The sequence below is a fragment of the Acinonyx jubatus genome, chromosome B1, assembly GCF_027475565.1.
Source record: "Acinonyx jubatus isolate Ajub_Pintada_27869175 chromosome B1, VMU_Ajub_asm_v1.0, whole genome shotgun sequence".
Lineage (NCBI taxonomy): Eukaryota > Metazoa > Chordata > Mammalia > Carnivora > Felidae > Acinonyx > Acinonyx jubatus.
In genome coordinates, this window is record NC_069382.1 from 107979233 (window position 1) to 108003234 (window position 24002).

The window sequence follows — 24002 nt, forward strand, 5'->3', positions numbered from 1 at the left end:
GCTGTTATAAGTGAATTATTTGCAGACCTCCGGCAACATCTCAGTCACTGTGTTCAATCTACAGTGATTACAACTACCAATATTCAGATCTCGAATAGAAAGCTGCTTCACAATTTTCAAATGCTTGGTCTCAAGTTTCAGATTATTTCTACATATCTTCAAATATCTTCTCAGGACTATTCTCTTCTCATAAATGGACTTTTATTCTGGAAAAAAAAAAAAAAACCAGACCAATCCTGGATCAGGAAGCCACATAGTCCTTTAGGGATTGACTTAAATTGAGTTAAATTCTAACTCCTGCTGACAATTTGCTGTTGTGGTTTAAAACACATATAACCTGCCATTTGGGTTTGTAACAACTCCCCATAAAAATTCTGTGCATATTTCTTGGTCCTTTTATTTTGGTCAAATAAAAAGCAATAAATTGTGGTTAAGATGTGAAAATGCGGGGTGCCTGGGTGGCTCAGTCGGCTGGGCGTCAGACTTCGGCTCAGGTCATGATCTCACAGTTCATGAGTTCAAGCCCCGCATCGGGCTCCATGCTGACCGCTTGGAGCCTGCCTCGGATTCTGTGTCTCCCTCTCTCTCTGCCCCTCCCCTGCTCATGCTCTCTCTCTCAAAGATAAATAAACATTAAAAAAAAATTAAAAAAAAAAGATGTGAAAATGCAATCTTAAACCTGCTAGTCCTGAAGATCCCCGAAGACAGATTTGTGTGCCTTTTATCTATAAAGAAATTTTTATTTTTATTTTAGGATTTATAGTTTTACTTGGGAATTATATGTTAGTATTTTAGTATCTTAAAAGAAACAACTCTATTGGTAATGGAGAGAGAAGTTGGACTCAATGCTTGAAACTTGTGCACTTGCATAGTGTCAATTTGAAGGGCTATTGGGACAGGTTGATAGGACATTTTTTTTTTAAGTTTATTCATTTTTGAGAGAGACACAAACAGAGCGTGAGCAAGGGAGGGCAGAGAGAGAGACACACACATAATCTGAAGCAGGCTCCAGGCTCTGAGTTGTCAGCACAGAGCCCAACACGACAGGGCTCGAGCCCATGAACCGTGAGCCGAAGTCCACGCTTAACCGACTGAGCCACTCAGTCGCCCCATTGATTGTAAATGTTTTAATTAGATTATTTGCAAAAGGCAAAGGTTAATTTTTCTTGATTGAGACAAACTGTTTTTAATTGTTATTCACGTGATTCCAAATTTAAGCCATGTGTATCTTAAATTTTGTGAAATAATTTATATTTGCATATAAGTCAATAAGGCTTAAAAGCTAGTAAATGTGGGCTTTAAATGACTGAGCTATTAATCCCATACTTTTTATGGACCGTGAATTATAGCTCTCTTACTCAGCATTCCTGGCCGGTAAATTATTAGCAAAAATACCTAATTATACTTCAGAATTAACAACAGAAAGATGGCAGAATGCAATCTTAGAGTATATCCAAATCTGTGAAAGATCAAACATCAAATCAGTGACAGATGTTTAAGATCTCCAGTTTTCCGACCCAATGCCCTTACCATTAAGACAGGGACATAAACACTTCTGGCAATTCCTACAATCAATTCTATACCCAGTAGAGTTTTTGTGCATGGATGCAGCAATAAATATAAAAGACTTCTAAAATATGTTGTTTCAATAACACAGCCATACAAAAAACAATCCCCTTGTGGCTGTGTTGTTGGTACCAGAAAACTGCAGTGCTACAAAGTGCTACTATTGCATCCGTGGGTGGTTAGTAATTTTTATGAACGTATAATAAACATCTGGATTATTACTGCTTCTGGATGCCACCACATTTAGTTAACTATCTCCCCACCTTCCCTACATATACACTAAAATAGAAAGAGTTTCCATGAACCATTTTCATTTTTTCACCAACAGATACAAGCTATTCTTTTTATTGCAACCCTTGTTCAATTGACCTATAAATAAAATCTGTTGCTAGGCAGTTAATGTTTCTTGCTTTAGGCATGACCAGCACTTTTCATTTTATACCTACTCATGCAAAGTCATAGTCCATAAATATGGAAACCAAAGCATAAAATTAAATCAAACTTTCTCTGGAAACCACACTTTCAAAGGTAAGGCATAATCAAACCTTTTTCGTGACACGGTGGTTAGATCACTTCTGAATCAAATCAATCACTGAAATACGAAGTATCTACCTATACAGTGTATGTTCCCAGCTAATAGGAGCCAGGTCCCTCAGACCAACCCTCCCACTGAAGCAAGCTAGGAATGCTGGATAAAATATAAGTAACTTCGTATAAGCCACAAATAGCGGGCATGATAATAAGGAATTTCTGAAGGAAAATGGAACCACTGGGAGATAAACAAACAGAGAAACTGCTTTTGTTTCCTGAGTGTATTTCCCTAGAAATTTTAAACTTTCTTAAGCAAGAGGGCAGAAATCAAAGGTCAGTGTCTATACAAGATGGAGGGTCCACTATGGGACCTCCCTACAATCATCTGAAACCTCAAAAAGCCATACCCTTAGTCTAAGGGTAGAATAATAAATAACCAGTTCTCCAGCAGGTTTACAAACTGGGTTTTACTTTCTGGGGTTTCAACAAAACTCAAGCCTTGAACTTGGCTTAGGGTGATCTCCAAATCATTTTTAACCACAGAGCCTGAAGTGAATATATATCTTCTGTGAAGGATTGACCTCCATCCTTGGCCTTGAATTATGTGCATAAATAATTTTCCAAGTACAGTGATCAGCAAACAATCAGAGATGATCAAGCATATAGCAGAAACAACAGGACAGAGAAACAGACCCTTAAAACCTTCAAATAATAGAACTATGGACAAACCACTGACACAAAAGGGATGAGTTATTAAAAGAAACAAACAATAAAACAAACAAAACAAAAACAAACAACAACAATGACAACAGTTTCCCCGAAGTAATATCATTTATATTTATATATCATTTATATAATTATATATCATTTATATATCATTTATATTTACATAAATATAAAAGCATTAAAGCAGATAAAGCATTTAGTCGGGAGTTAAGTAATCTGAACTCACTGAGCTCAAGCTTATTTCACGTTTTTACCTCTCCCTGTCCACCAAGCTATGTTAATTTGAGTAAGAACAGATAATAATAAATGTTAGGTAAATGAACATTTTAAGCATCAAAGGAATTGTAGAAATAATATGTACTGTAGGATTATATGTATTTATAGTAGGACTTTAGAAGGTCTATTTTTTTTCTTAATAAAAAAATATTTTTGCATCCTTCAACATTTGAGAATTCAAAACTGTCACCAAAATCGAATAAGATGTAACTGAAAAATATAGTAGAATAATTTCACATATTGAAAATTTTATGTGGAAACAAACGTGGCTTCAGTAAAAACTTTCATCAATATTCAACCCAATTAACTTAGTAAAGTAAAAACATCTCTGGAATTTTTACTGTTTCAAGTCCTGTGATACATTTAGCTCTCAATGTCTTCACAGAAAGCAAATTACCTTTTCTTCCCTCATTTCTTGAAAGACATAGAATAGAGGCTCTCTTACCTTTTACTTAACAAAATATCTCCATTCCTTCTATGAACACAAATGCCCACTTAAAAGCTTGTAGCTTACAGCATTATCAGCAGTGACAAAACATCCATCAACCAATGAATGGATAAAGAAGATGTGGTGTACATATGCAATGGAGTATTACTCAGCCATCAAAAAGAATGAAATCTTGCCATTTGCAAGGGACATGGATGGAGCTAGCATAGTATGCTAAGTGAAGTCAGTCAGAGAAAGACAAATATCACATGATTTGAGTCATATGTGGAATTTAAGAAACAAAACAGATGAGCATATGGGGAGGGGAGGAGAAGAGAGGGAAACAAACAACAAGAGACTCTTAATGATAGAGAACAAATTATGGGGTGGATGGAGGCAAGTGGGCAGGAGATGGGCTAGATGGGTGATGGGTACTAAGGAGGGCACTTGTGACTAGCACCGGATGTTGTATGTAAGTGATGAATCACTGAATTCTAATCCTGAAACCAATATGGCACTGTATGTTAGCTAACTAAAATTTAAATAAAAAAAATAAAGTCTGCCTTTTTTATTACCTATAGGCACACTACATAATATGAAACATTAAACAAATGTTTAATGTTGTTCACTAAAGGTTTTTATTTAATGTTTTATAGATTCAAAATTATTACATGAAGACACAGCTGAGGCATCAGTGACTTCCTGCTGGTTGCTAAAGGCAGATATTACAAAGCAGTATTCATCATTTGTATTCTAATTAAGCATCTTTTTTCATTAATTGATCGAATAACAGAGATTTGATATGTTATAAAATCGAGCTTTTTATTTGTGTGATGAAGGGTCTTGGGGGCGGGTTTTGAATTCCAACTTGGATTCTGTAACGTCAAGTACATTACCTAGCCTTTGTAAGCTCCAATCTCCTTTTATATAGATTTTTAGGTAATGTCTACCTGACAGAACCGAGAGAAATAGCACGTGTCAAACATCTAGTAGGTGTTCAGTAAGTAGTGACTACTATGGTTACTGTTCTGAGGAAAACAAACACACACAAAACATAAATATAAAAGCACGAAAGGGAAGAAAAGTAGGCTTTTGAGACAGAAACTAGGGGGATAGACAGAAAATGAGACAGGGTCACCCCCAAAAATAGTGTGTGGGAAGAAAATGTTGATCACTCTGGGGCACCTGGGTGGCTCTGTCGGTTAAGCGTCTGACTCTTGATCTCAGCTCAGGTTATGATCTCACACTTGGTGAGATCACGCCCTGTGTTGGGCTCTGCACTGATAGCGTGGAGCCTGCTTGGGATTCTCTCTCTCTCTCTCTCTCTCTCTCTCTCTGCCCCTGCCCTACTCTCTCTTTCCCTCTCTCTCTCAAATTAAACAAACTTTAAAAAATGCTGATCACTCTGTAAGTGTGTTCATACTTCTTAAGACTATGTGTTAACGATAAAGCTTGTAACACTGTGGAATGAGTCTTAAAAATCAGGCAACGTGGGTTATGGTCTGAATGTTTCTATACCTCCCGCAAAATTCATATGTTGAAATCCTAACCCCAAGTGTGCTGATGTTAGTAGAGAGGGCCTTTAGGAGGTGATTAGGTCATGACTGAGATTACACCTTTATAAAAGAGACTCCACAGAGCTCCCTGTGTCCTTTCCACCATGTTGGGATCTAAGAAGTCTGCCATCTGAAAAAGAGTCCTCATCTCACCTGACCACGCTGGCACCCTGATCTTGGATTCCCAGCTTCTAAATTTTTTTTTAACGTTTATTTATTTTTGAGACAGAGAGAGACAGAGCATAAAAGGGGGAGGGTCAGAGAGAGGGAGACACAGAATCCGAAATAGGCTCCAGGCTCTGAGCTGTCAGCACAGAGCCTGACGCGGGGCTCGAACTCACGGACCGCGAGATCATGACCTGAGCTGAAGTCGGATGTTTAACCGACTGAGCCACCCAGGCACCCCTGGATTCCCAGCTTCTAGAACTGTGAGAATTAAATTTCTGCTGTTTGTAAGCCACCCAGTCAATAGTGTCTTGTGATAGCAGCCTGAACAGACGAAGACAAAATCTGTGCCTGAGAAAGTATTTATTAACCCCATGATAACACAGCTCCTTATGGTCATACTACTTAAATGAATTCAGTACTAATTCAGTACCAGGCTTCAATATGCATAAAGGGACACCATGTAAAAGCTCTGTTTTGAATGGAAAAGCAAAACAAACAACAATTACCATTAGACTACCAACTAGGCATAGTTCCAAATGGAAGGTTCTGTAATAGCTTCTTCCGCAAATGGATTTATTACTAATGCAAAGTAATAAATAGTCAGGAAATGGAATGCTTTTTCACTCTCGTAATTAATCCCTAAAATTCGGTTTTAGGAGAGAGCAGAACGGGCCCCATTGCCATAAATATAGAAAGCCACAGTCAACCAGTCCATCAAATTGGCACCTAAAATATTTGAACAAAATTTGTCAAAATAAATGCTTTCTGTACTCATAATAAATACTGAAGATAATATTCCATTGTTACTGAAACAAAACAAAAACAGGGGTGCCTAGGTGGCTCAGTCAGTTGAGCGTCCGACTTTGGCTCAGGTCATGATCTCGCGGTTCATGAGTTTGAGCCCCGCGTCGAGCTCTGTGCTGACAGCTCAGAGCCTGGAGCCTGCTTCGGATTCTGTGTCTCCCTCTCTCTCTGCCCCTTCCCCACTCATGCTCTATCTCTCTCTGTCTCTCAAAAATGAATAAACGTTTAAAAAATAAATAAGTAAATAACAACAAAAACAAACAAGACATACAACCGCACGGTAGGAATTACAATTGCAATTGAAGGCAATCCAACCATGAGGAACTTCCATAACTTGGACATCATCCTGCTTATATATTTTCCCTGCAGTGTCAGCATTTGGATTTTTACAGAGGGAAAAAATATTTACAACTCCACCCAAGAAGAGCTGACTTTGAATTTGGAAGAGTAGTTTTTGGACAGATCAGAGCGGAGAGTTTCCACTATCCTCCACACCTTGCTGGGGGTTTTCACAGTGGCAGCTCCGGTCCCTTCTGCAATTAGAGCATCTCTGGGTATATATATATACCTACTTTACATACTGGAAATCTCCACTTTGAGAAAGGAATTTACTACTAAATAAATAAATAAATAAATAAATAAATAAATAAATAAATAAATAAAACAGGAAAAAAAGACCAGAAGAGTGAAATAAACTCTATGTTGTTGTGTGTGCAAATAGAAATTAATGGACTTTGATAGCCCTCTGCTGGATGAGAGATACTAAATGCAGTTACAAGAAAGCAGTATTTGAGGATCTAAATGTTCCATAAGATTTAGAGGACTATTCTAATGCTTGCAATATATATATATATGCTTGCAATATATATATATATGCTTGCAATATATATATATATATATATATATATATATATATAATTTTTTTTTCTTTTTATTTAGTGGGTATTTTTCTGTTTTACACAAGAGAGACAGGAAGTATCTCCAAGTCATACAATAGAGATTAAACCAGAAGCATCTAATACAGATTATAAATTCAAATATTGTGCAGGGTTTTTTTTAAGTAAACATCTTTTTAATTTTTTAAATTTTCATTTAGTTTTCAGAGAGAGAGAGAGAGAGAGAGGCACAGAGTGTGAGCGGGAGTGGGGCAGAAACAGAAGTAGACACAGAATCCAAAGCAGGCTCCAGGCTCTGAGCTGTCAGCACAGAGCCCGATGCGGGGCTTGAACTCACTAACCGTGAGATCATGACCTGAGCCGAAGTCAGAGGCTCCACCGACTGAGCCACCTAGGTACCCCCAGGGTTTTCTTTTTTTAATAAAAATAGAAATTGAAACAAAGCAAGTAAAATTTGAGCACAAGCAAGATGTTTCTAAGTTCTCAGTTGTCAAATCCGTATCTGGTATTTGTCTTAACCTCATTCTAGGTAAGATTAATATATTTATAATTAATTTAAAAAATTATTTGTTGATGCAGTCTCAAACTGTACACTAATATGCATTAAGTCAGTTGTATTCTTCTACATTTCTGAGTAGTACAATTTAATCAGGCTTTTTCTTTAGAGCAAGACAATTTCTCAACAATATGGCGGAATCACTCTAGAATATTCATTCAACTCTTAATTTGGATGTACAGTTTCTGAAGCATGTCAAGTCCTAGAACACTATTATCTTTACAAAAATTGTTTTACAAATGAACCTCCAAACCCAATTGGAAAATTATTTGATGTGTGTTTGCAAGTCTTAATAGTAAGTCTCAAAATGAATGAGTCTTGAAATAGTCTCTAAAGATCTTGGATCAATTTCGGATTAATTTTATTCACACATCTAATCTTCCTAAAATCCTACCTTTCTGTTGTATCACTTAAAACTGTTTCTTATTGGGGCACCTGGGTGGCTCCGTGGGCTAAGTATCTGACTCTTGATCTCGTCCTCAGGTCATGATCTCACAGGTTGTGGTATGGATCCCAGGGTTGGACTGTGCTGACAACACGGAGCCTGCTTGGGATTTTCTTCCCCCCAACACACCCCCACTCTGCCCTTCCCCTGCTTGTGCATGCTCTCTGTCTCTCTCTCACACAAAATAAATAAATCAACTTAAAAAGCGATAAATGAAAAAAAAATTTCTTATTTTCAATCCTCTCTTCATATACCTAGCTGTTGTCCCTGCTGCTTCCAAAACCATTGATAAGGCTTTGCCTGGTCTACAGTCTCTTCAACTTTCTCACCGTCATGACAGAGCCATATGATATTCACTTCCAAATTCTGCTAGTCCTGTCTTAAAACAAAAAGGGATTAAGGAATTTCTTTCTAATTCACCAAAATGTAGGATCGACTCACTTTTGTATCTCAGTTTAGATAACTGGGCTTATGCTTTGATGACAAAATTTAATCCCATCCTAGATTGGTGAAATGGGCAGGACTTTAGAAGTGCTACCAACGGGCAAGATGTGCTTATTACCAACAGCCCATCATTCTACTGAATCTCCAAATACCCTCTCCTGAATTTCTGTGTCCACAGTATAACCTGCCTGCTGGGACATGTGAGCATCATGCCCATTAGACCTTCTCAATCTGTTTGGATTATTACCTACTGCCTGGGGCCATTTTCTATGAACACCACAACCATTGAGTGTTTGAAGTCCAGCTACTTCCTATGTCTGCTCTTCATTATCTTTAATTAGACACTGCCAGGAGGAGTCCCAAGATTCTGTAACAGCACTCCAACTGGTCTGAGGGGTTAACTTGCTTCCAGTTTATGTACTCCTTGCTTACTCACCTAAGTCCCTTGGCCTGCAGCAGAACTAACCTACTTTCCTTGAGATTTGCAGACTACTCACCTTGAGGAGTGAAGGACCAGACTTTCCCTAGAGATAAGGCCTGACTACATTTGAAAACAGCACCAGGGATGCCAGCAAGTCTGTTCAGGGTTATATTGACAAACTAGCCTGGGCACCTGCTTCTCCTGAACATAGGCCTCCCTCCCTTTTTTGCACCTTCCCCTTTCAAACCCTCCAGCTTGGTCTCGGTGGGGACAACGGTCTTTGAGAGGTTAGTCCACCATCTTCTCAGGCTGCCAGCTTCCTGAATAAAGTAACCTTTCTTTTCCACCATCACTTGTCTCTCTTTTTTTTTATTTTTAAATTTTGTTTTTGATGTTTATTTATTTTGAGAGAAAGAGAAACAGAGATACAGAGACAGAGTGTGAGCAGGGGAGGGGCAGAGAGAAAGGAAGACACAGAATCTGAAGCAGGCTCTAGGCTCTGAGCTGTCAGCACAGAGCCTAACACGGGGCTTGAACTCACGGGCTGTGAGAACATGACCTGAGCCCAAGTTGGACACTTAACTGACTGAGCCACCCAGGCACCTCTCACTCATCTCTTGAGTATTGATTTTCAAGTGCTGAGCAGGAAAACATGAGTTCAGAACTGGTTCTCTGTCCAGTAACAACATTACACTTTTACCAAAATTAGGTTTTTCATCCTCACCCATTATATTTTATTTTACTAATTTTAAATCATAGACTTCCTTCACTTGCCTGTTTTAAAATGATCCTACCTTCTCTTTCAGTGTGTTTTTTCTTAATTACATGTTTTTCACAATTCTTTTCTTCAAAGCAACTGCCTAGATTTGTAAAGCTCTTTGTGATTAGTTTTCCAAAATTTTTTAAAAGGCAAAGGGCATTCTGTGTCTCCCTCTCTCTCTGCCCCTCCCCCGTTCATGCTCTGCCTCTGTCTGTCCCAAAAATAAATAAACGTTGAAAAAAATTTAAAAGGCAAAGGGCAAAAACCTGCTTTTCTTTTTTTTTCTCATTTCCCAACCCAGAATTCCCACCAGGTCTCCATCAATATCACACACAACACACACACACACACACAGCATCTAACTTTTGAAAAAAGGTCTGTGGCATTTTACTCAGGGAACAGGAACATTATGGAGAGGTTATACTCCTGGATAACTATTAAAAAAGAAACAGGCTGGAAAATGAAAGTGTGGACAAAGATTTACCCTTCAGCCTATTCTAACACTATCAAATACTATAGAACCCCAGGTTTCTGCGGTCCTTGATATTTTAAAAAGTACTGCCTGAGTAAGCAGCTTGTGTGTTTCCTGAGGGAAAGGATGAGAGGCACGAAGGCAGACAGGGACAAAAATGACAACTAATATTTTTTTAACTTGCTGAAATTCAAATATTTGTCTTTTATTACAAAATGAGGCGTATCTTCCTCTTGTTTTATATCTAGATCAACATTCAGATTTGCATACATATTCCATTTCCTGAAATATGACTAATGGGTATATCTAATGTGTATACTCTAGCAACTTTATATAGCTGACTTTTAAAACACTGACAATAAAAGCTTATATTCCTAAATGTTGATGAATCATTAAAGGCACAAATAATATTCAGTAATGCATTTCCAGAGATCCTATGTGCTTTGAAAATACTAAGCACCCAGTTTAACTGGATTTTGCTTGGTGCTAAGCAGGATTCTAAATGATTTTAGTTCCTTACAATAAATGCATGATGATGTATATACTAGAGCAACTTTTGACTACTTTCAGAAATTGCCATTAAAACATTACTAACATTTACCTTTATTTAAAAAAAAAAACACTTTCCACTTAAAAGAAATCTTTAGTCTTAGATAACACTATTTTCAAAATAGTCGATGCTTTTGTACCATAAAGGCTAACAAACTTAGTCAATCCCTGGCCATTTACGCATTTATTCTTAGCATTTAATGCCAAGTCTTTTCTTTCTTTTTTAATGTTGATTTATTTTTTGAGAGAGAGAGAGAGAGAGAGAGAGAGAGAGAGAGAGAGAATCTGAAGCAGGCTCCAGGCTCTGAGCTGTCAGCACAGAGTCCGATGAGGGGCTCGAACCCACGAACTGCAAGATCATGACCTGAGCCGAAGTCAGATGCTTAACCGACTGAGCCACCCAGACATCCCCCAAGTCTTTTCTGATATGAACAAAAATGGCTTTTCTTGGGGCACCTGGGTGGCTTAGTCGGTTAAGCGCCCCTTGATTTTGGCTTAGGTCATGATCTCACAGTGTGTGGCATGGAGCCCTGTGTTGGGCTCTGTGCTGACTGTGAAGTCTGCTTGGGATTCTCTCTCTCCTTCTCTCCCTGCTCCTCCCCTACTTGTGCTCTCTCTCTCTCTCTCTCAAAATAAACAAACAGTTTTAAATGTCTTTTCTTATATGTTATAAAGAAATAACATAAGTGAAAAAAGGATGAAAAGTTTCAAGTCATCTTGACATAAGCCATATCACAGTATCTGTCCTCTACACTAAGATCAATTGCATTTTGTGCTATGGATTACAGCAAAACAAAACAGCTCTATTTGTGATTCAACACACCAGAAGCAGTCCAAACAAGGATGTATTTACATGGGCTTCATGAAAAGTTCCCCTGGGGTTCATATTGAACTTCAGACATTTCAGATATTAAACAGATATTTTATAATTGAATTTTCTAAGTGGATGACGGCAAGTAACTCAGGGTATTGTAACAGGGAGGAAAAGTAATTTTGTGAAGAATGGTACAAAGGAATCACATGTTGCACTGTATGTTGTATTACCCTTTTCTTTTGCCCTTTTCCTGCCTCCCCTGTCTCTGAGACATCCTTTTCTTTTGGTCCAAAAAGGAGAAAACTTAGAAGTATAGGGAGAAATAACTTGGGATGTCGTGTATCCAACATTAAAGGATCATACAAACTTGTTCACCACCTGAAAAATCCTTATGCTTCTTCTATTCATTACCCTCCATCTCAGCACAGAAACCCTGACAAATGCTGACCTTTCTCTTATCTCGATGATGTTGCCTTTTCCAGAATGTCCTATAGTTGGAATCAAACAGTAGGGAGCCTTTTCAGACTTGGTTCTTTCACTTAGCAGTATGCATTTAAGATTTCTCCACATCTCTTCATGACTTGATAGTTCATTTCTTTTTATCACTGAGTAGTGTTCCATTGTATGAATGTAGCACGGTTTATTTATCCATGCATATTTAAAAAAATTTTTAACATTTATTTATTTTTGAGAGACAGAGAGAGACTGAGCATGAGCAGGGGAGGGGCAGAGAGAGAGGGAGACACAGAATCCGAAGCAGGTTCCAGGTTCTGAGGTGTCAGCACAGAGCCCGAGGCAGGCCTTAAACTCACAAACCGCGAGATCATGACCTGAGCCAAAGTCGGATGCTTAACCAACTGAGCCACCCAGGCACCCCTATTCATGCATATATTAAGGGACATCTTGATTGTTTCTGGTGTTGACTAATTATGACTAAAGCTGCTATAAATATGCAAGTGCAGGCTTTTGTGTGGACAGTTTTCATCTCATTTGGGTAAATACCTAGGAACACAACTGCTGGATTCTGCTAAACTATGTTTAGCTTTGCTAAGCGCTGACTTCCCAAGTGACTGTGCCATTTGCGTTCCCACAGCAATCAGTGAGGACCCCTGTTACTTCACATCTTCACCAGCATTTGGTATTATCAGGTTTTTTTGGATTTTAATAATTCCAATAGGTGTAGAGTGGTGTCTCATTGCTGTTTTAATTTGCAATTCCTTAACCTATAAGATCCAGCATTTTTAAATATGATTATTTGCCATCCGTATTGTCTTTTTTAGTGAGGAGTCTATTCCAATCCTCTGTCTCTTTCTTCTTAAATTGAGCTGTTTTCTTATGGTTGAATTCCTTTGAAGAATTCTTTATGTATTTTTAATGCAAGTCCCTTTTACCAGGTGTGTGTTCTGCGAAGATTTCTCTCCCGGTCTCTGGCTTGTCTTTTCATTCTTGTAATAGTGTCTTTTGCAGGACAGAAGTTTTAACTTTTTTAAAAATTTTATTTATTTATTTTATTTTGAGATAGAGAGCACATGAGCAGGGGAGGGGCAGAGGGAGGGGGAGACAGAGAATCCCAAGCAGGCCCAGAGCAGAGTCCACTGTGGGGCTCGAACCCACGAACCCGTGAGATCATGACCTGAGTCAAAATTAAGAGTTGGATGGGGCGCCTGGGTGGTGCAGTCGGTTAAGTGTCCGACTTCAGCCAGGTCACGATCTCGCGGTCCGGGAGTTCGAGCCCCGCATCAGGCTCGGGGCTGATGGCTCAGAGCCTGGAGCCTGTTTCCGATTCTGTGTCTCCCTCTCTCTCTGCCCCTCCCCCGTTCATGCTCTGTCTCTCTCTGTCCCAAAAAAATAAATAAACATTGAAAAAAAAATTTATAAAAAAAAAAAAATTGAGTCGGATGCTTAACTCACTGAGCTACCAAGGCGTCCCCAGAACTTTTAAATATTAATAAAGTCCAACTAATTAGTTTTTGCTTTCATAGATCATGCTTTTGGTGTCATATCTAAAAGGCCAAGGTAACCTAGACTTTTTTTCTCTTATAGAAGGTTTATGTTCTCTTATAGAAGGTTTATGGTTTGGAATTTTCCAGTTAAATCTTGATCCATTTTGAGTTAATTTTTGTGAAAAGTGTAACGTCTGCATCTAGATTCATTTTTTGAATGCAGATGACCCATTATTCTGCACCATTAGTTAAAAAGACGCTTCATTGAATCACTTTTGCTCCTTTGCCAATGATCAGTTGACTATATTTGCATTGGTCTATTTCTGAGCTTTCTATTCTGTTCCACTCATCTAGGTCTATTCTTTCACCAATGCCACACTGTTTGCATTTCTGGCTTTTTGAGAAGTGTTCAGGTTGGGTAGTGTCAGTCCTCTTTTATTCTTCAGTGTTGTGTTGGTTGTTATGGATCTTTTGCCTTTCCGTGTAACCTTTGGAATCACTCTGTCAATATCCACAAAATAACTTACGGGGATTTTGGTCAGTGTTAAATCCATAGTGGGAAGATATGACATCTTAACAATATTGAGTCTCCCTATACATGAACATAGAATATTTAGATGTTCTTTGATTTCTGTAATTAGAGTTTTGTAGTTCTCATGTAGTTCTTGTATACGTTTTGTCAGATTTGTACCTGTTTGTGTTTTTAACTTCAAATTACAATTGTTCATTGATGACATATAGGAAAGCAATTGAGTTTTGTATATTAACTTTGTATCCTGCAAATTTAGTATCATCTTTTATTAGTTCCATAGGTGTGTTTGCTGATTATTTGGGGTTTTCTACATAGAAAATCATATCATCTATAAACAAAGACACTTTTCTTTCTCCCAATATTTTTATACACTCCTTTTCTTATCTTATTGCATTAACTAAGCTTCCCATATGATGTTAAAATACTAGGGAACATTCTCATCTCATTCTTGGTCTCAGGGGGAAAGCATTTAATTTCTCAGCATTTAGTACGATGCTAGCTGTAGGTTTTTGTAGATGTTTTTTATCAAGTTGAGTAAGTTTCCTCTATTCTTAGATTGCTGAGTTTTTTTTTTAACATGTTTAGTTTTGAGAGAAAGAGAGACAGATCATGAGCAGGAGAGGGGCAGAGAGAGAGGGAGACACAGAATCCAAAGCAGTTTCCGGGCTCTGAGCTGTCAGCACAGAGCCCAATGTAGGGCTCAAATCCATGAACTCTGAGATCATGACCTGAGCCAAAGTCAGATGCTTAACCAACTGAGTCACCCAGGCACCCCTGACGAGGTTTTTTTAAAATCAAAACTTGATATTGGGGATGACTGGCTGGCTCAGTCAGTGGAGCATGTGACTCTTGATCTTGGGATCGTAAGTTTGAGCCCAACGTTGAGAGTAGAGTTTACCTAAAAAACAAAACAAAACAATTTGGTATTGGATTTTGTCGAATGTTTTTTCTACATCTATTGATATGATTATGTGATTTTTCTTCTTTAGCCTATTGATGTAATTATTTTAGTTAATTTCTGGATGTTGAACCAAGCATATATATCTAGAATAAATGCCACTTAGTCATGATGTATAAATCTTTTTTATACATTGCTGCATTCTCTTTGCCAGTATTTTATTAAGAATATTTACACCTATTTTTTCATGACAGACATTGGTCTACAGTTTCCCTTTCTTGTCATGTCTTTATATGGTTTTGGTATCAAGGGAATGAATACTTGTCATCAAAGCATGCCATCTGACACAATTTGGTGCAAAGATCACAGTCAGGAAACCAATCATATCATATAGATAAATCTAGCACAGCACAGAAAGAATGCGTGTCTCATTTTAAGCTAATCCAATGAGATAAAAAGGAAGGAAAAGTGCACTGGACAATTTTATAAATGACAATCTTGGTTTGGCCCAAGGTCAGCTGGTAGGCTGGGTGTTCTGGAAACCTATTTCCATGGTACTGTGGCAAAGTCCACTTGTTTTTCCTTAATAGATGTGCTCCCTTCTTGCTTTGATAAAAATCATAATAATAATAATAGTTAGGCACATCATTGCCATAGTAAAGGCTACATTTTCTAGCCTCATCAGTAACCAAGCGTGGTCGTATAACTATGTGATGACCAATAGGGTTTTTTTTTTAAAGGCTTACTTGCAACCTTTGGAAATGCCCTTAAAGACAAAGCATAAATACCCTTCCCCACCATTCTCCATTCTGCTGGACATAACAGTTAGAATGTGAACCATCAGATCAGGCTATGAGGTAGAAGCTTCGTGGAGAGGATGGAAGAGCAAAAGACAAAAGGACCCTCGAATCCTGACCAAGTAGAGTGTGTACCTTATCAGCCCCAGATTATTCATATCTGGATTTATTTTATGAGAGGGAAATTAACTTCTAACCCATTTAACCCACTGTTACTGTAGATTTTCATTGGTTCTAATAGCAAATCAATTATCTAATCAATTAATCCTAATTGATAAAGAAACCAGAGAGCCTTTTGGTAAAGAACTCATCCAAATGGAAGGAGAGCAAATCACAGGAGATTCATGCAATAATAAGGTCTTCTTCATAAAACAGGAAGAGCTGGCTGCTGTCGCAGACATTTAACTCCTTGCCAGCTCCCAAGTCCTTCTCATATTTAAACTTTATAGAAAGAATCGGGATGGACTTTGTCAGGCACTGAGGCAAAAGCAATACCACTTCAGTCACCCTCCAACATAACACAATGGGGGAATGGGTTCCAATGAGATAACATGTTGCCTTTGGCATCTGAAGTGTGCAGTGACTCAGTGGAGCCTGGTCATAGGGCAGTGGGCAGCAGAAGGAAAGGGATAATATGTTTAGAGACTCTATGGCAGCTGATGAGATGGTTCACACGATTCATTCATGAGCATATCAGACCCACCTGAAGACAGTCCCACCAAAAATACAAGAGTGGTGAATGGGGGAAGAAAAGCAGGCTTTTCAGGAGATTGGGATGGTGATATGGGTCATAAAAGAAGACATGTGACTATTAAACTGACTTCATTTGTATCCATAGTTGATGAAGCGTAAGAAAATTTGGACATCTGGATATGGTCTCCATCCGCCCTTGCCTGAATTACAGTGAACAAATACAAACCCACATGTACAACAGCAACAGAAGAACATAAATGTGAGCATACACAGACAGTGAGAGGTACAGCATAAATGTATTTAGATGAGACACTAGGCAAACGTAAAGATTCCAGAGTTCCTAGCCTTGGCTAGAAATCAGAAGAAAGTTAGGTAGTGATGGTGGCTTGGAGAAAGTGAGCAGAAAAGTCTGAGAAAAAAATTTAGTGGTGGGACAGATTTTCTTGTCTACCTCAACTGGCCCTGACCAATCCAAGTATTTGAAGTCCTCTTTTTCCTATGCTGAAAGATTTTTTAAATTTCTTTTAATGTTTATTTATTTTTGAGAAAGAGAGAGACAGAGCATGGTGGGGGGTGGGGGGGGGCACAGAGAGAGGGAGATAGAGAATTCGAAGCAGGCTCGAGGCTCCAGGCTGTCAGCACAGAGCCCGACACGGGGCTCGAACCCACAGACCATGAGATCATGACCTGAAGTCAGATGCTCAGCTGACTAAGCCACCCAGGCTCCCCACCCCTATGCTGAAAGATCTTATTTTCTATAGAAGAATTGTTATTATAATCAGAAAAAAATAATATCTGCTTCACTTATTCTAACCTAGACTCTTTCCCTGGTTTTCCTTATTTTATTTATGATTCCTCTTTTCTACTGCTGTGGACAATAGAATACGAGAAATACTAGCAAGAAAATAAAAACACGCCCCAACACAGCAGTTTAAGATCTGAATACTTCTTGGGGCACCTGGGTGGCTCAGTTGGTTCAGCATCTGACTTCGGCTCAGGTCATGATCTCGCGGTTCATGAGTTCGAGCCCTGCATCGGGCTCTGTGCTGACAGCTCGGAGCCTGCAGCCTGCTTTGGATTCTGTGTCTCCCTCTCTCTGCCCCTCTCCTGCTCATGCTCTCTCTCTGTCTCTCAAAAATAAATAAATGTTAAAATAAAAAAAAAAAAGATCTGAATACTTCTTGTCTTCATGCCTGATACTAACCATAGGCAAACCTCCCAGTTACCTTCACTCATCATTAAAATTACTTCCAATTAATAATGCCATTGTTATGTGGATCCTCAATTTGTACTCATATAGGTGCCATTTCAGAGTCCTTAGAGTAGTTAACCAAAATCAAAAGCTGTAAGGAAAAAAAAAGACACAAAAGAAAAAACAGGTAATATAATAAAGATATATTTTGAAGAAGTATCAGCATAGCAGAGAGAACATAGGCAGAGAGAAGGAAGTCTCTTTTCTTAAAATGAGAATCAGTGTAAATCTTCCTCTATAAAAAAAAGGTTTGAGCAGCAATTGCATTAAAACATAACCTAGTATCAGCACACTTTTCCGATACAGACGAATCTGCCCGCAATAGACGTTCCATTTCACTAGCCCTGCCAAGTAGTGTATGTGCATGATCTTAGCTGACAGGTAAAGGCTCTTTTCTCAATCTCACCTGTGGCTCTGAATCTAGCTGTGATGCTATTCTTCAAAGACACCACTGGAGGCCAGTCATGCTACAGTTTGTATTCCAGCCACACCCTAAATTAAAACATGAATAGATCTAAATGATAGAAAACAATGCTTTGTGACTAGCCACAAAAACGTGTACTCAGATCTCATTTTAATGTTAAAATCCAACCCAGTAGTAAAATATTTGCTGAAGAAAAGATGGAATCTGGTTCTGATAGTTCAATTAAAGACCTCTATCATTCCAAAGATCACTAAATATGTTGATTATCTCGATTGTGGTGATGGCTTTATGGTTTATATATATATATATATGTCAAAACTTCCCATTGTACGCCACACTAAATATCTATGTCAATCACATCTTTAAAAGCTACTAAAAGAAAGGAAGATAACAGATCCATTGCAGCTTTTTAACTTCTATATGTATAAAAGCAGTACCCTGCTCTCCATGACAATAAATTCTTTCTGGCCCTCTCGGTGCTGAAGCAATTGTTTTGAATACATAATCAGATCTTCAGATGAACGTCCACATTTTAAAATTTTATATAAATGGAATTCCCTCAGGACCATCTCTTTTCTAATGACTTAAAGTCTTTACCACAGAGCTATGTTGATAACAGTCTTTACTTATTTATGAATCCAACGATTAAGCAAAATCTCATTCCCCTAGTTTTTAAGAAACTGCTCTTTTCTTTTTAAATCACAGAGTACCTCAATGGGTTGTGACTTGCAGATAATCAGAATAAGCAGGGAAAAAATGACCTTATTTAATTTGCAATCACTTCAACATCCAGTTCAATTTAAATATTTATTTAGTCTGTTGGCCACATGTTCAGCAGGGAAATTTATCATCACTAATTGAGAAAGAGAAACAAAAGCAGCAAACTAAGGAAAGTTCAAGAAATTCTTTTCATTTATGAAAGTCTCATTATATACTCTGGTCCCACATAAACACTGGCTGAGTTAATTGTGAACTGGAGACAGATTTTCATTTTCAGTGAACTTCAAACATTTGACTTTTTGGTTATCATAGAGTCGATATTTTGCTACAAACTATCAAGAAAGGTAAGCAACAAATTTCAGTGAATTTTCAAATGGAGAACAATGCAGGTGAAGTCACTGTCTTTCATTCAGTGAAGATTTGTTGCAGGCCTGCAATGATTCAGCCAGTGTGCTCACATAACGCCCAGACAATAAGGTGATAGAAGAAAGGACAAAAGACTTCTATGTGAAGCTTTAATAAATGTGTTGATACTATTCCATAATGAGCACACTTTCAAATAGCAGATTATTTCTTGTAGACATAACGAATTTGGGATTAAATGAAGAGAATTAGAGCATATATTTGTGGCTGAAACAGTAATATAATCTGGAAGATTTTCTGAAGCTTCTAAAAGTACCCGATATGGTGCCACAAAAGAGCCGTGGGAACACCTATCACAAATTCTCACAGACTAAAATAACATATGCATAATAATTGGGTTTTACCAGTTCTTTTTTTTTTTTTAATTTTTAAAAAATGTTTATTTAGTTTTGAGAGACAGAGAGACAGAGTGTGAGCAGAGGAGGGACAGAGAGAGGGAGACACAGAACTCGAGGTGGGCTCCAGGCTCCGCACTGTCAGCAGAGATCCTGACGCAGGGCTTGAATTCACGAACTGCGAGATCACGACCTGAGCTGAAGTCGGACGCTTAACCGACTGAGCCACCCAGGCACCCCGGGTTTTGCCAGTTCTACAAAATCCATAAAATAGTATTGTAAGTGTTTTTAAAGCACTTTATATTCTCATATAACATCCACGAAAGCCAAATGGTTAAATGACAGGTTCGAGGTCAGAAGAATTAGGACTAGATTATATAGTCCATCTAATCTCCATGCCAGTGATTTTTTCCCACTGGGCACTGTAACTCTTGGAAAATTTTGCGGCTTTAAACTTTTCAATTTTTAAAGGCAAGTATTTAAAACCAATATTTATATTGGTACAACCACTTTGGAAGAGTTTTGCATTATCTCATAAAGCTGAAAATGTGAAAAAAAAACATGTATCTGTATAGGAAATTTGGGAGAAATTTATTATCCCAGCTGCCATGTAATCCACAAGATACTATAGCATATCAGAGGAAACAATAACTAAAATAATAATTGCAAGCATATATTAACCACATACTTTATGCAGACAGTATTCCACAAACCTTACAATTATTATTACCTCATTTAATCATTATAATGATATAAAGTAGCTATTATTAGTACCTCTATTTTACAGACAACTAAATGAAGATTACAGAATTAACTTGTCCAGAATCAATGCACACTAAATGACCAGGAATGGAGGAAACTAAAATACAGAGCATAGTAAGTGACTTATTCATATTTACACAACTAATTATTAACAGAATACCAATGCTTTAGCCCAGGGCTTCTCAAACTTCAGTGTGCACATGAATCACCTGTTGATGTAAACATGGGTTCTGATTCCCCGCGGGCTCTGATGGCTGGCATCTGAGGTTCTGCATTCCTTACATGTTCTCAGGTAATGTCCATGCTCCTGGTTTTATGAGCAAACTTTATATATTTTATTATTTTTTAATGTTTATTTTTGAGAGAGTGTGAGCAGAGGATGGGCAGAAGGGGCAGAGAGATGGGGACAGAAGACCTACTGTGGGCTCTGCACTAAGAACAGCAAGCGAGCCCCATGTGGGGTTTGAGCTCATGAACCATGAGACCATGACCTGAGCCGAAGGCCAACGCTCAACCGACTGAGCCACCCAGGCACCCCTGGACAAAATTTAAATAGCAAGGACTTGTACCATTGTTTTTGCCTGTTTATCAAGTTGCTTCTTCTCACTATTGCTTCCTTGTATTTATTAAGTTTAATATTTATTAAACTCCAGTCCTCAGAGTCAGGAATGAGGGTAGTTCTACCCTAGCATAAGTGCTGTATAGAACTTTGCTCTTGTATATAGTTTGTACTTTGACCACATGGATTGTAATCCTGTAGCTGATACCATTCTAAGTAAATTCTCATATTCTAACCTTAATTTTCATTATCGCATATTACCACATTTAAAAAATAATTTTGAGAATGTACACTGGCTCTATTCAAACCACCTTAGAAGAGAAGAATAATGTTTAGGGTGGAAACACATGATTTTATTCAATAAGGAAAATCCACAGCTTCCACCAATCTTTGTATTGATGGATTTTGCTTTTATACTTTATACCGTCATTACAGCAACTATGATTATACATACTTAAGTTTCATACAAAATATTCCAAAAGCCCAATAAAGTTTAGACTCTTGCACATTGTAACAATGTCTAAAAACCCAGGCCTGTGGGAAATGTAGTGGAGACCAGATGCACGTCTGAGAGAGACAAGGCAAGATGTGGTAGAAGGGAGTAATTAAGACCAGACATGGAAGTAAAACTGCCAGAAACAAATCCCTGTTCTCTGTGAATCTAGACAAATTTTATTCCCTCTCTATGCCTCAATTTTCTCATCTATGAAGTAGGGCTACCTAACAGGGATAAATGATTTAATTAATATGGAATTCTTAAAACATTGGCACATAATAAGCACTCAATAATGTTAGCTACCATTATTTAAAACTGAGTGGGCAATTTTCAAAATGATCCAAGTTGATCTATTTCATTTCTTTGTTTCAGAAAACGGAACTACCATCACCTGGTAATTTTTCTTTCGAATCAATCTTAAAATTGCCAGTTGGTATGAAAATCATAGCTATACTCTGAGAAAAATTTAATAATAAACACAACAGAACTCATAACATTTAAATGTAAATATATATGTGATATAAATATATATGATATAAATATATGATATATGATATATATGATATATGATATATATACATATATATCATATATATACATATATGTCATATATATGTATATATATCATATATCATATATATATCAAATATATCAAATATATCATATATATCATATATCATATATATCAATATATATAAATATATCATATATATTTATATCATATATATATATATATATCATATCTTATAAAGGCTATGCCAATCCAAAATATGATCAAAGAATTTAACTACTACTCAGTTTGCTTAAATTTCTGAATTCAGAATTCAAGGCAGTTTGGAGTGAATATTTTTCTCCATTCTTTGAAGTAAGTTCACAACAATATTGAGAGAAGTCAAAATTTCAGGCTGTGTTGGATTGGATATCAATATGATGGTAAGGATGACTGATAAGCCGCATTTTCAAAGCAGCAGGTGCAATCTGTGCTGAAGTATTACTGCCAAAATCGGGTTTTATGATATGGTTCATAGACAGGCAAAATCTGCCCCACTGTTTTTCAGAGCTGGATCAGGAGGCATAGACGAAACTCTTATGTCCATCCTTTCATTTTGCCTCCCTACACTTGAGAGTCTGTACCCTTTGTCACTGATGTATCACTGACATGCCCAGTAGCAGCCCCCAAATTCTTTAATTATCAAACATGAGGGCGGTGTTTGACTCTTTTCAGCCATAATTCTATCACTGTCTCAAACTCAAATGCCTCACACAGGCAAGCAGGTTATGCAAGTATGGAAAGTGGGGTCATGGTGACCAGGTTGTTAATATTTTTTGACACACCGATACATTTTTTTGACCTGAATATAATCGACACACGATGTTACATTACTTATAAGCCTACAACATAGTGATTCAACAACTGTATACATTATGCTGTGCTCACTGCAAGTATGCTATGCTCACCACTCCCTGTCACCATGCAACGCTCTTGCAATACGATTAACTGTATTCCCTGTGCTGTACCTGTTATTCTCGTGACTTCTTCATTCCATAACTGGAAACCTGTGTCTCCCAAGGTTAATTTTTAAGAACTTCTTCCTAAATAAAGTCCCCAAATCTCACCCAGCCCTCTCTTAGAAATCCCTGGAGGATATTTTTTTTGTAGCACCACGTAGGTTTCCCATTTTAGAACTCATTTTAGCACAACATTCTGGGATGCCAAAAGGAATTAGATTTTATGGAGGGATTAAGATTGAGTAATCTGGCATTTCTGCATTTGTCAGGATGATCCCATGTCCATGATATGATTCCACAGACTGGTTGGTATGAAAGCATCTGGATCTAATACTATTAACCCAAAATATGGCAAGACTTTGCACAACTTTTACTCATTGCTTGATTCTGCACAAACAAGCAACAAAACATTTACTTTAAAAAAAAAATCACATCTTATTTCATTTCAGAAAACCAATCATACTTCCAAGTCTTGAGGAAAATTTACATGCCCTGTAAACTACAGATTATGTTTCAAATCTCTTTTTCATTTATTGTTAATCTATGAAAAACTCCTTTCAACTGTAAGTCCTTCTAGCATCTTCTAGAAATCATAATAACACCTTAGCTTACAGAGGGCTCTATTTATAGGTTTTCAAGGTATCTTCATGCTCATCATCTTCTTTCAACTATCTCCTTCACAATGGTAAAGTAGGACAAAATTAGAAGACATGTTTAAGAATGTAAAACTTCATTTTCTAACATTTTTAAGTGCTTTGGTAATGGTGCAGCATAATTCAACATCTTAAAAATTAAAAAGATAAATGAATTAATTTAATTTAATTTCATATGATCATAAATAATTTGTGGCTCCTCCCATCAAGAGGTACAAACTATTTTCCACCCTCTGAACTTGGGCTGGTCTTAGGACTTGCTTTGACTAACAGAATGTGGAGAAGTGGCACCCTGGGACTTCTAGACCCTAGTTCCATTTTCACTTCTTGGAATGCTGCCCTGAGACTACCATATAATAAAGCTGATGGAGCCTACTGGAGTATGAGAGAATTTAAATTGTTGTTGTTTTAAACCATTAAGTGTTGGGGTGGTTCATTACTCTGTGATAATTAAGTAGAGCAGAATCATGGCTCAGGAAGATTAAATGATGCGTTTAAGTAGAATTGATAGGTGACACCATGGACATAAGAGCCAGAAAGGCCTAGATTCCGATTCATGATACAGTCGTCCAACTTCTCTGAGCCTCAGTTTAGG

At 37.6% G+C, this 24002-nt stretch overlaps 1 protein-coding gene and 1 long non-coding RNA gene across 15 annotated transcripts in view; both read right to left on the bottom strand.

Moving 5' to 3' along the window:
* ANK2 (ankyrin 2) overlaps nt 1-24002 on the bottom strand; it is a 674296-nt gene that overhangs the window by 282060 nt on the left and 368234 nt on the right. The gene's annotated exons all lie outside the window — the stretch shown is intronic.
* On the bottom strand, nt 10845-13456 carry LOC128314485 (uncharacterized). The gene is made up of 2 exons (XR_008296186.1): nt 13319-13456; nt 10845-13075 (listed from the first exon to the last, which is right to left on the bottom strand). It is a non-coding gene; the product is annotated as an uncharacterized LOC128314485 (long non-coding RNA).